Here is a 12424-nt window from a genome sequence, read left to right as displayed (position 1 = left end):
GACTTTGGATATCTCAAATGGATTCTTCTGCCAGAATATAGCACCTGAAAGCCGAGATTTAACAAGCTTTAGCGTGCTAGGCTCCCAAAAAAAAAGTTCTGTTGTTTGCCTCAAGGGTATAAGAACAGCCCAGGACTGTTTGCAGCTCGTGTGACTGCTATTTTGCACGAGTTAGACCCTGAAGCGTTGTCATATGTGGATGATATATATCTCACGGATGACAAGTTGTTGCATCATTTAAGATGGGTAGCCCGCATTGTTGTAGGGTTTGACAAAGTCAGCTACAAATTTAACTTCAAAAAAATGAAAATTGCCTTCCTCAGCATCATATTCCTGGGATATGAGCTGTCGAATGAAGGTAAGAGCCTAGTGCCACAATTCCTAGAAAAGTGTGCACAATTGCAACCACCAAATATGTTTAAGAAACTCCAATCATTGCTGGGCTTTCTAAATTTTGGCAGAACATACATTCCTGATTATGCTACACGCATAAAGCCTTTATATGAATTAATACGTCCTGATTTTTCAAGCAAATTCTGGACAATTGAACATACACATACTCTTCGGGAGTTACAAGCAGATAGGCTAGCAGCAAAACATCTACACACACAGGACAATAAGACGCATTTGGTCATTAGGGTGATAGGTGGGGCCATTGGGTTTACTTATGTCACTTAATGAGGGTGAGACAGTCCCGATTGGATGCAAGTCACACTTGTATTCTGCTGCTGAACAACGATTGACACCCACAGAGAAAATACTCACTGCTGTACAGATGGCTGTTATTAAAGAAAGACCTCTTGCCCATGGAAAACGCATTATTGTCATTTCTCCCATACCAGCTCTTGAGGCTGTTACCAAAGCTAGCGTCCCGAACGCAAAAGCACTACACCCACGCTGGATACAGTGGGCTACGTCTTTAACAGCAGATGGCTCTACGCAACCAGCGATTGGAAAAAAAACTCCAATATTCTGCTGCATGTGCAGTAGTGAGCGGCTATATGGAGGGGGAGAAATTCTGCCCCCAACATACTTATACACAGACCTTAGGGGATTGTACAGCACAATTGGCTGAGCTAAAAGCTCTACTAATGGCTCTAGAACATACGGATCCGACACAGTTCACATTGGTTGTTTGTGATTCGTATTATTTCGTCCAGTCTTTTAATGAATACCTACATTACTGGTGCTTCAATGGGTTCAGAGATTCAAAAGGCAACACCATAAAACACAGACTACTGTGGGGGAAGGTAGCAGATCTAAAAGAGATGCTACCAGAAGTCCATGTTGTGCATACACCTGGACACCAGCGCGTTGGAATACACGTTGCTGGAAATACTTTGGCTGATGAAGCCGCAAAGTCGGCAGTGCGGTTGCCACTGTAGCTGCAGTGACTCGTTCGAGTTCCAAACCAGACACAGACATTATGGCTGCCATTAAAGTTACGGTTGATGGCACGCCTTATCCTAAAGGATTTCCTAATAAATACCAATACTTCATGGGAAGTATGCTGAAGGCTGAAGTTAAGATTCCAGGCGTAGGCGTACGCGACATCCCGAATAAAGATGTAAGACCACAATTGATTAAAGCAGCACATGAGGGTGTGGCATCTGCACATGCTGGCGTGGCAGCTACAATTTCGCTATTACAGGCCCACTATTGGTGGCCTGGTCTCTATAAAGAGTCCAAGCAGTATGTCCTTTGTAGCTACATCTGTCAACAAATTAAAGTTTCATCAGCTAAGCACACGCCGCATACACCCCTCTTAATCTCAAACAGACCATTACAATGTGTGTACCTGGATCATTGTGGTCCACTAACACCGGATAGTGCATACAAATATATACTAGTCGCTGTTGATTCTTGCTCCAGATTTGTGTGGGTGTGGCCACAATGCTTGGCTGACGCTCGGACTGTTATTAAAGATTTGAGAGTCTTTGTCGGTACATATGCAGTTGCGGCATTCCATTCGGACCAGGGCCCTGCTTTTGCCTCAAGGGCATTCAGGGACACCATGGCTTCGTTGAGGGTCCAGCTCCAGTACTCGTCTCCATTTCATCCCGAGGAAAATTATGTCATGGAGCGATTAAACTGCGATTTAAAGCAATCCTTAACAGCCAGAGTCTTAGATACGGCTCGTAGTTGGCTAACCCACCTGTTTGGAGTTCAGAGAGCACTAAATAACCTGCCTAGAAGGTCCCTGAGGGGTCGTACTTCATATGAGTGCCTGTTCGGAACATGAATGTTTGTTCCGGATCTTGATGGTCCTGGTGTGGAAGCGGCGGAGACACCTTTTGAAATAAATGATCGTGTCAGTTCCGTGAAGATAACTCTTCTAAAAGTGCTGCGTCCACAGGAATTAAGGATGTGCCAGTAACACCTACCGGCTGGATTCCCAGGGTTGGTGATCTTGTGCGTAAAAAGGTTGCAGTGAAAAAATAATTTGGCCCCTCTTATCGAGCACCAGTCCCTGTGTTGGGGATACACGGTACCAGAACTGTTATTCTATCACAGTTGCCAGGTGCCAAAGAAATTTGTTTTGTTTCCATTGACAATGTTAAACTACAACATGTGGCCGATTCTACACAGCCGACCAAGAGGAACGTCCTGTAGTTCCCGAATCCCTCTCACTACTGGAGAAGAAGTTCTACTTCAAGTTGTCTATACCAACACTGTTGGCTCTCCGAGCTTGGGGAGGGCGGATGATGATCTTGCATTAGTTCCACTAACAACGACCAACTTAGAAACATTTGATCAGGTCACCATGACTACAGATGTGACAGATGGTGCTGTCTACAGTGTACCACCGCAAGATACACCAACTCCTCCATTGACTACGGCAACGCCTTCTAAACGAACTGCCTCTGATTATTTTGCCGACAACAACGATGGTCTATCGGACTCGTTTGCCTCTTCGACTGCTGACCTGTCAGGTCCACGTAAGCTGATGCGTTGGCTTAAAGATACGTATTTTGTTTCTCCATGGAACTATCTGTGGTTTTTATTGACTATGCTAGCATTTTTTCTTTGGATTGGGTTTGTCATTACCTTTTTTCTGTTGATACATGGTCATTTTCTTCCTGAAAGATCAGCGGTTGAACAGGTGGAGGAGGTGTTGAAACCACATTTTTAATCACAAAATGTTCGAAAAGACTTGTCCTTTGTGAACATTTCTGCAGTGCCGATTCCAGATGGGATTGTGTGGGATAAAGTAATGTTTGATATATATGGTCCCATTGAAATAATTCAAATACCATATGTGCTAAAGTTATCAATGAATGATGTAGCAATACCAGGCATTGTTTCTGATGATTGTGATGTGAAGACAGTTGACTCAAAGATGACAGAATTGCAATATTACACTGTCTATGAAAATGAAGATGTTTACCACTTTAGAGACAATTATGGTGACATGTTTTGCTATAATTATTATGGGCACCACTTCATACATAAACCAAGTACTCCCAAAACGATATTTGATTGCACGCAATGGGAACATTGCCCGACTCCCCCGCAAGGGAGTTCCAAAATTTATTTTGATAAATTTACGTATTTTTCTGGGCATCATCAGAGGAATGCTGAGTCTTATTATTTTAAGTTAACTCCGACTAAAGATAAACAAATGTTGCTGACCAACACAAAATGTATATATTCGGATTCCTTTGTTTCCCGATTGTCAATTGAAGGTTATGAATATTGGTCAAAAAATGTTGATTTGAAAAGTGTTTGGGGAACAAAGAATTGGCAAACTACGGGTACAGAAACACTGTTTAGAGCATGTCTCATTCTCGTTCAGGTGATTTTTTTTTAATGAAACAGTACAACAGACCAGCTGCTTAGGCTTAGCTACAATCAGAGAATTGAACATGCCCAGTATACCTGCCCCTGCAAAAATTAATAATTGGCAGAAATACACAAATGCCACTTTTAGTGAGCTTACTGAATGGATCCAGAATTGTACATTTAACGCTTCATTGACACGGTCAGGCGGGTGGTTATTGTGGCCAATAGATGCCAACAGGTGTCATCAACATTTTGTCACCTCCTCGGGGGGTTTCCGAACATGCTGAAATAGTTACAACATATATTGTGGGAAAATTGTGCCAGCAATGACTCTCCTGTCTAATGACACTGACTTACAAGATTTTTTGTCAGGCCCGAAGATACCACGTACGAAGCGTTTCTTGTATGAAGTATAGAATGAAATATGGAATCTTTCCCAACGAGAGGCTGCAGCCCGGTTAAGGCAGATAGATCAGGACAATTTGAAAAAAGCATTAGCTGTTGTGGATAATGGAATTCACACCTTGTCCAACCGCATTTATACCCTTAACAACATTGTTTCTTCTGCTATAGACATTATACGATCTGATATGTCTTCTTTATATCATGGACAGAGTGAGGCCAGGTCCATTATGCAGTTAGGTTGGACGCTTCAGACATTGAAGGCGGGTCGCGTTCCGTGGCAGCACATCAGTGTCAGGGAAATATTTTTCTCCTTTAATTTGATGCGACAACAACAGCTAATGGCCAAGAAGGAGGCGACTTATGTCATGCTTAACATTGAAAAGTTGGAAAGATTGCCTTTTACCGTGGCCGAGATTCCCTCAGCAGAGTGGTTGTTACATGGGGTTATTAATCTGCTTATTTCTACATTACAATTCACTTCTTGTTTAAAACATGTTCCTGTAGGCAGATATGAGAAGCTAGGAGATAGTTACATCCATGAGGTGTGGGAGCTTCCCTTCTTGTACAAATGCCTCAATGGCATGAAAGAGGTCTTTCTTAGCGGCAGTGAATATGAGACAGTCAGCCATTCGATGATTTGTAAGCAGCTGCCCTTGCATGGGGCGTGTAATGCCTCGGTTGCGAACTTGGCTTGCTATCTGAAGGGAGTTCCAGTCCCCTTGATTAAACGCGCGTTCCAGGTGCTTTCAAACGGCAGCTACGTCCTCCTCAATAGTGAAGACTGTTGTGGCATGCGGGCCGGAATAGTCTACGTTGTTTCGGTCACTAAGGTCGTTACTTGCTGCGGGAACGTGTTGTTTCCCTCCACTAAAATTAGGGAGGTAGCAGATATTTGGCCTCACAAGTTAAGCAGACTGAAGGCTTTGTTGTTTCAGAAGCATGTGGCCCTAACATCTGCACGAGAGACCTACACACTTCAGGTGGCAAGGTCATCGGCGGAAATACAGTCCATGTTAAATATAAACTTTCCGAGCCACTTTGGTGAACTCGTGGGACGTATATTTAATGCTTCCAGCACGACTGGATTAGCACATTTTTTCACAGCTGTTGGTATTGGTTTCGTTCACACCTGCTCTTCCATATTCGGTTTTAATACCTTTGGCTATTCATTCAATTTTCGGAAGCATTTTTGGGGGATTTCCGATAACTTTGGCTTTATTAGCCGGCATTTTGCTGTTGTCGTTGGCTGTCCTGCCGCAACAAGGATGAATGTGGGCCCTCCCATCAGCGCAGCTGTGTCGTGAACGCATTATACAGTGCTTTGGAGCAGCACTCCTGGAACATTTGGAGTGTAACTGGTCTCTGTCATTCAGACCGGTTTTGGATTGTGTGCAGCCCGTGTTTCGGTGCCGTTGGTGCTCTGTTGAACATGCACTGGCCGTTTGTCTTTCACAGCAACGCCCCCCAGTGGTTGATGCTGATCTGTTGATGTTCTCGATGAGGGCACATTACCAGACATGAGCGCTGTGGCTGCGTTTGCTTAGAGAGGCTGAATACGAGATACCCTTCCTGGAGGAAGTTGATGTTGACTCGTTCATAAGCACTGCACGGTATGCCGCCTTGGTTGACACTGGTGCTTTGGAACACACCTGCTCCTTGATAGTCTTTGGCGTGGATTTTCCGGTTTTGTCATCTGCCAAGGTGGAGAATCTCCTGCTTTCCGTGACCAATGCATGATTTGGACTTATTCTAAATTGACATTGTCATTTGAATTCGGCTTTAACCGCATGCTCATATTTTAAATTGCAAATTACTATGCTTGTGTGTCCTCTTAACTTGTTGAAATTGAATAGGGTTTTACTTATATTTTAGCTTAGGGCATTTTTAGCTTTGGCTTAAACCACTTTCTACCGACAAGGGGAGGGTGTAGTGTAGCCATTTTTTAACATAGCTTCATGCCCGTTAGCTTAACATATTAGGCCTCTGTGCACTTTGCCCTAGATACATTTTATTGAACCTCGCACTGTTATTTTACAATAACCAGTTTTACGGTCTTGTTTTTATTCCATTCTATCACACTGTTTAGCTTAATTCAGCATTGTGTTCTCAAACAATGCATTCTTGCTCATTCTGTGCTTCAGTCAAGGCTACAGTCTGGTACATTGCCGGTAAACGTGGTAGAAGTTTAGTCTCTAGTGTTCGTAGAAAATACACATTCTTACGTAGGGACATTTTCTTAGAACATCTGTGTGTTAGTTATAAAAACACTTTCTAGTCCTAGTACACTTCAGAGGGAGATTCCGACCAGGAACCTACAACTAGATGCTGCAGATGGTGATGCAGAATACAGGCCTTTGCTCAGGTATGAGGGTTGATGTCCTCCCGGGGGAACCTGAAAGGCAGGCTTAGAGCTTTACATGCTGTGCTCAGACTATAAGTTAGAGAGAACCTAATCTAGTTGCACTATGATAGCCTTATTCTTGTTCTTCACTCTCATTGTTACTATTTTCCTCCTACTGTGTTGTATAGTTATGGTTATTGCAGCTCACGCTTTGCTATCCTAAATGCAGTTGTTTTATTAAACCAATCTTTAAAACCAAAACTGCCTTTGTCATTTATATATGAGACTGGACTGTGTATGAGAGAACCTGTTGTGACCTGAGTGACCACGACTTCCCTGGGAAGTACTAAGATGTCATGCGCTCGGCTGCCCAATTGTCTCTTCCCTTCGGGAGAGAGGAGGCACTGCTAGTTAGCCAGAGCAAAACCCAGATTTAGGGCAACAAGTTTCCTTCACTGTGGGTCAGACTTAGTCCCCCACACTGTGAATGATCTTGCCGCTCCAAATCCAGTAGTCTCATTAGGATAATGAGAGCCTACGCGACACCTTCATGTGCAAAGGAATGGAGTTTTGAAACTGTTTTTGGGAGAACAGTAACATACTTTGCTAGAAAGCATGTGACTAAGCAAATGCAAGAGATAATCCATGACGAACAACACACAATCTGACTAAACATATTGCTCATAGTTAAAAAAGAGAGATGTAACCATGATGCTAGTAATTGATATGAAACAAGATATTTTGTGGAGTCAAGTTTAGAAATATCTGTTTTGGTAAGGGTGTTGGACCATTACCATTAGGGACAGAACTCCATTAGTGATTGTTGAGACATTGCTAATTGCAGTTTAACACGCTCCACTCCAACAGGGATTCCTATCAATCCTTCAAGATGTAGGATCTACAAAACCTTCTCCTCCCAGGGAAAGAATTATAAGGGGGGCTGGGAGAACCACCACTAGTCCTCTGGGTTAAGGTTGGCTGTTGAGTGCAGCAACGCTTTTTCTCCAGATGGTTCTTCGTAACACTCCATTGGTTGGGAAGGGCCTAACAATGGCTTTGGCCGGCTCCAGCTAATAGTAGGTAGACTCTGGGGCGCCTGTAGGTGTTGACACGCTCAGAAAGGAACTGACTTCGCTTTACCCCAGCTTCTGCATATCTGCATCTCCACCCAGCTGCAAGAAACTCAAGTGCAATTCTGTGGTGGCTTTGTGAGCCCAAGAGGTGGAATAGTGCAGTAACCATTGGAAGTGGATGAAGGCCCGCAATCACTTCATTGTGCACGTGCAAGTAGCTTTTGGATCATAATGTTTATGCAGATTGCAGATGGGTATGAGGACAAATTAACAGTTCATGATGGGATTGCTTTTCACATGTAAACAGCACCAAAATGCCTTTGGATTGTTCTAAAATGTGATGACAGCCAGTGAGCCTTATCCAAAATCAATTTCCCACAAGCAAGCTAATGATGTTAATGTGCAATTCATAAGTCATGAAGACTTCACAGATTCAGCAGACCTATCAAACATTGTCAATGCCAATATGTCTGTCTTTAAACCGTTTCGTGCTGGGGACAGCCTGCAGCCATCCTTAGCCACGGTGGGTATGTGCGAAGGATGCTCCAGTCCAACCTAGCACTCAGCCACAGGAAAAGCACTGGCATTCACCACTTGGAGCCCTCTGCCACATGCCCCACAAGGGGTGGCAGTGGAAACACTTCCGCTGCCACCCTTATCGCCTTCCCCGGTGATCTGATAGTGTCAGCATGCATGCCATGTGCCTACGCCATCTAAACACACCGGGGATGTTTTGGAAGCCATGTGCTTGCAGCACGATCCAGGAGGAGGTAGGTTTTTCCTCCAGGAAGGGAGGGCAGAGAGTCACCAGATGAAAGGGAAGAGTTTTTCCCTGATGTCTCTTTGCATTTCTACTGTTACAAATTAAAACATTGCCACAAATGGATGTCTTTTCCCACTAATTTTCAATATTTTTTATTTCAGTACTTAGGCCCTCATTACAACATTGGCGATGTTGACCACCTTCCGCCACCTACTACCACCACGACGGCCGCCAACATACCGCTGCTGTGGCTACCACTTGTCTATGTGTATTATGACCACCGACAGTATTCGGCCAGAAATCTGGCGGAACACTGCCGACAGTCATGGCAGCTGATGGAGGTAAGGCAATGAAACGGCCTGGCGGTGTTTTTTCTGGTGGGCGCTGCTGCTCACAGCTGCGCCGCAGACCGTCTCCAGCTGGAGGACCGCCTGCAAGCAGTTAAGTCTGGTTCTCTGACCGGAGAGTGGGGTGGGGGTGTTGTGTATATGAGGGGGTTTGTATATGTTTTAGGATGGGTGAATGCGGGTGTGAGACTGTCATTGCTTAGTATATGTCTGTGAAGTAGAGATATAAACTTGCTTCTGCCGTTGTGTGGTTTGCTATTTCCAAACATGATTGTAGTTGTGTGTGATAGTGTTCCTTCCAATCATGGTTAGGGGATTGGGGGCTTGCTGATAGTGTGAATTGTGTGTCATGGCAGATTATCCATGTAAGATGTGAGTGATGTTGCAGATACTTGTAAATGCGTCCAGTAACATGGGACCTGCCAATGAGCCGTGCTGTGTGACTTTACTCCTAGTTTGTGTTATGTGCCATGATACAAGTGTTGTTCCCCACCACGTGGGGGCATTGTACACCTCCTTTGCACACAGAACTGTTATTCATATTGTCTGTCAGACATGCAAGTGTATGCGTAGACATCATGCAAAGTGTGTCATAGTGTATTCTGATCTATTGCAATGTCTGCTGATGCTTTACAGGACCCCATGGCATAGTGTAGGGCATGAAATGCATTAATGTGCCATCCATTACAACCATGACAGACCAGCCATGCACCATAACCACCAGATACATTTAATTTTTGTTGTCTGCCCCTGCACTGGCACAGAGTCAGGTGCCAAGGTGCTACATGGGTACCATTGCACCATGGGGCACAGATGCATGTGTTGTGGCTGTGATTGATTATGGACATGGAGGTGGTTCTTTCTGCACATGACCATGCAGTGATGTATATTTAGCTTTCCTATGTGTGCTTCAGAATGCGTCTGGCATAGGAAGATGGTATTACTTTAGTGACATAACGTATTTATGTTGGTTGCACCATGGTAATGCCACCCATACGGTTGAGTAAGCATTTTAGATGCAGCTTTGTATTACAAGTTCTCAATAAATGTGGGGATGTGCAAAACACAAATTGCACTCACCTTCCACACTAAGGGCCATATTCTTGGGATGTTGTGCATTTCTCCCAGCGCATCTGTTTTGATGTGTACCCCTTGCCCCTCCTAACAACACCAGGGTTGTGCAGTATTCACTATCTGGCACTACATGGATGTCATTATCAATGTGTTGGATGCAGTTATGGTGCTTGAGTTGGACTTGTGTAGATTATCATTTATATGCTAGTGCAGCTAAGGTCAGGGAGACCCAAGATTTTGGTTGGCACTTTAGTTTCACACCTACCCTGAGCAGACATTTGTGCTAAGGTTTAACAATACCACAGTGAGATGTAGTGATTTTCCCTGTGCCAGTTTCTTTCATCATCTCAGCATGGGAATGTCACCCTTGCATTTACTATGCCTGACGTAGCCATGAAATGGTGTAATAGTTTGCTAAGTGGTACAATGCATGCATATTGCTACTTTGTTATGTGGCAAGGGGTATTTCGCACCTTACCACCACCTTTGTATCAGAGACATACACTAAGGTGGCAGTAATACAGCACCAAGGGTAAAATGCCCCTAAGTGTTGTGTGTGAAGGTGTGGCATTGAAAAGACAGCATTAATAAAAAAAAATGGCTTTAAACCACCATGTAAATGTAGAGTAGGCATTGCACCATCAGAGCATCAATACAATGCCTGACATTTGGTGTGGATCTTATTTGCCTTGAAAAAGTCATGTTGACGAAACACGTGTTGGCTGTTGTTTCTCTGGATATATAATGGACACTATCATGGCTATTGCTCCTCATGACGTATGATGGATATTGCTTTATGGAACACCTTTGGATGAACAATAAACGTGTCTCTACACCATCCTTTGCATTAGATTCATCATTGGTATACATGTTAACTTATGGGTACATTTGGTGTGCTCTGGTATCTATTTTTGAACTATCAAATGCCTTCTCTATATATATGGCAAGGACTGCAGATCCCGGCTCCGAAGAGGCCGCTGATTCCATAAGAGAGAGTAGCCGGCGTACGTTCTGGGCAGTGCCCCTAGTAGGGATGAATCCCGCATGGTCTGGGTGAACCAGCTGTGTCATGTAGGGCAACAGTGTTGTTGCTAGTATCCGACTCAATATTTTATAGTCCGAGTTAAACATGGAGAGGGGTCTATAAGCCCTGCTATCATCAGGTGGCTTGCCCGGTTTGAGCAATGGTACAATTAAGGCTTCACCCGTCGAGCCCAGTAGGCGACCGGTCACAGGTGCCTCGTTATACAACTTCGCCAACTTGGGGGTGAGTGTTCGTGCATAAGTTGCATAGAACTCGATGGGCAATCCATCCGTGCCAGGAGTTTTCCCGCGAGCTAGTCCCGCTATGGCAGTACCGATCTCCAACAGCTTGATGTCCCAGCCTAGGATTCCACTTGCCTCCTCGGTCAGAGCCCGGGGTGGCAGCACCGACAAGAAATCCTGCAGCTCCGCCCTTGTTCCTTGGCATGAACTGGTGTAAAGGGTAAAGTAATAGTCGCGGAAGTACGTGTTTATGTCGGCTTGGTGATAAAGCTTTTCACCCACTGGGGTAGTGACCTCCACTATGGGAGTTCCTCTCTTGGCAGGGTTGGCCAACCATGCCAGCAGTGCCCCTGACTTATCTCTTTCAGAGTGGGCCCTTGCGGTGTACTGTTTATAGTCAAAGCACCTTAGCTTCTTGGTATGCTCTGCTACTTTTTCCCTAGCGGTGTGACCCTCTCCTCGCCTCTCCAAGTGATCCAGTGAGAGTTTCTCCAGTGATCTAAGTTCCTTTTCTGCTACAACGATATCCCGCAGTAAAGACCCTCTGATCCCAATGGAAGCCGCGCACTACCACCTTGAATGCTTCCCAGAGTGTCCATGGTGAAGGGGCAGTGAATTAATTGTCCTCAAAGTAGTGGGTTATCTGGTCCCTACTCTATTCTTGGAAAGCGGGGTCCATCACTGAGTCAGGCTTAAGCCTACAGGTAGGTATGCACATGGTGACTCGTGTCCACGATAAGTACAGTAGGATCAGGTTATGATTAGAGATGGTTTTCCCTAGATACCCCACTCCCTGAGCCCACGCATGCACCTCTGGGGTGCTCAGGAAGGTGTTGAGTCGTACATGGAGATCATGGGCAGCCGAGTAATGAGAATATTCCCTCGCCATAGGGTTTAGAGTTCTCCATGTATCTACCAAATGCCACTCTGCCTGCCACTCAGTGAATTTTTTAGCAAGCGCATAAACTGGGGATTGCCACATCGGTGGGTGGGACCTGTCTATGCCAGAGTTAACTACGCAGTTAAAGTCTCCCCCGATCAACACTGAGTGCAGCATGTGAGATGCCAGCATGGTCGATAATTGGTTAAGGAACTCACCCTCTTCTATGTTAGGAGCATACACATTGATCAACGTTCTGTCTCGTCCACCCAGGCGGCCAGTGGTCACCACAAAGCACCCACCAGGGTCTGTTAGTGTGTTAGTAACGTGGAACGGGACTCCCGCCCTGATCAATATCAAGCTGCCCCTTGCGTATGCTGAGTAAGTGGTATAGAATAACTGACCCCTCCACCTCCTGTGCAGTGCTGCGCCCTCGGTGGCCGTCAGGTGGGTCTCCTGCAACATTGTTATATGTGCCCCTCTACGTAAATA

Source organism: Pleurodeles waltl, chromosome 5 (assembly GCF_031143425.1).
Source record: "Pleurodeles waltl isolate 20211129_DDA chromosome 5, aPleWal1.hap1.20221129, whole genome shotgun sequence".
Taxonomy (NCBI): Eukaryota; Metazoa; Chordata; class Amphibia; order Caudata; family Salamandridae; genus Pleurodeles; species Pleurodeles waltl.
The sequence above is the reverse complement of the archived record's forward strand: the minus strand, read 5'-3'. Positions refer to the sequence as shown.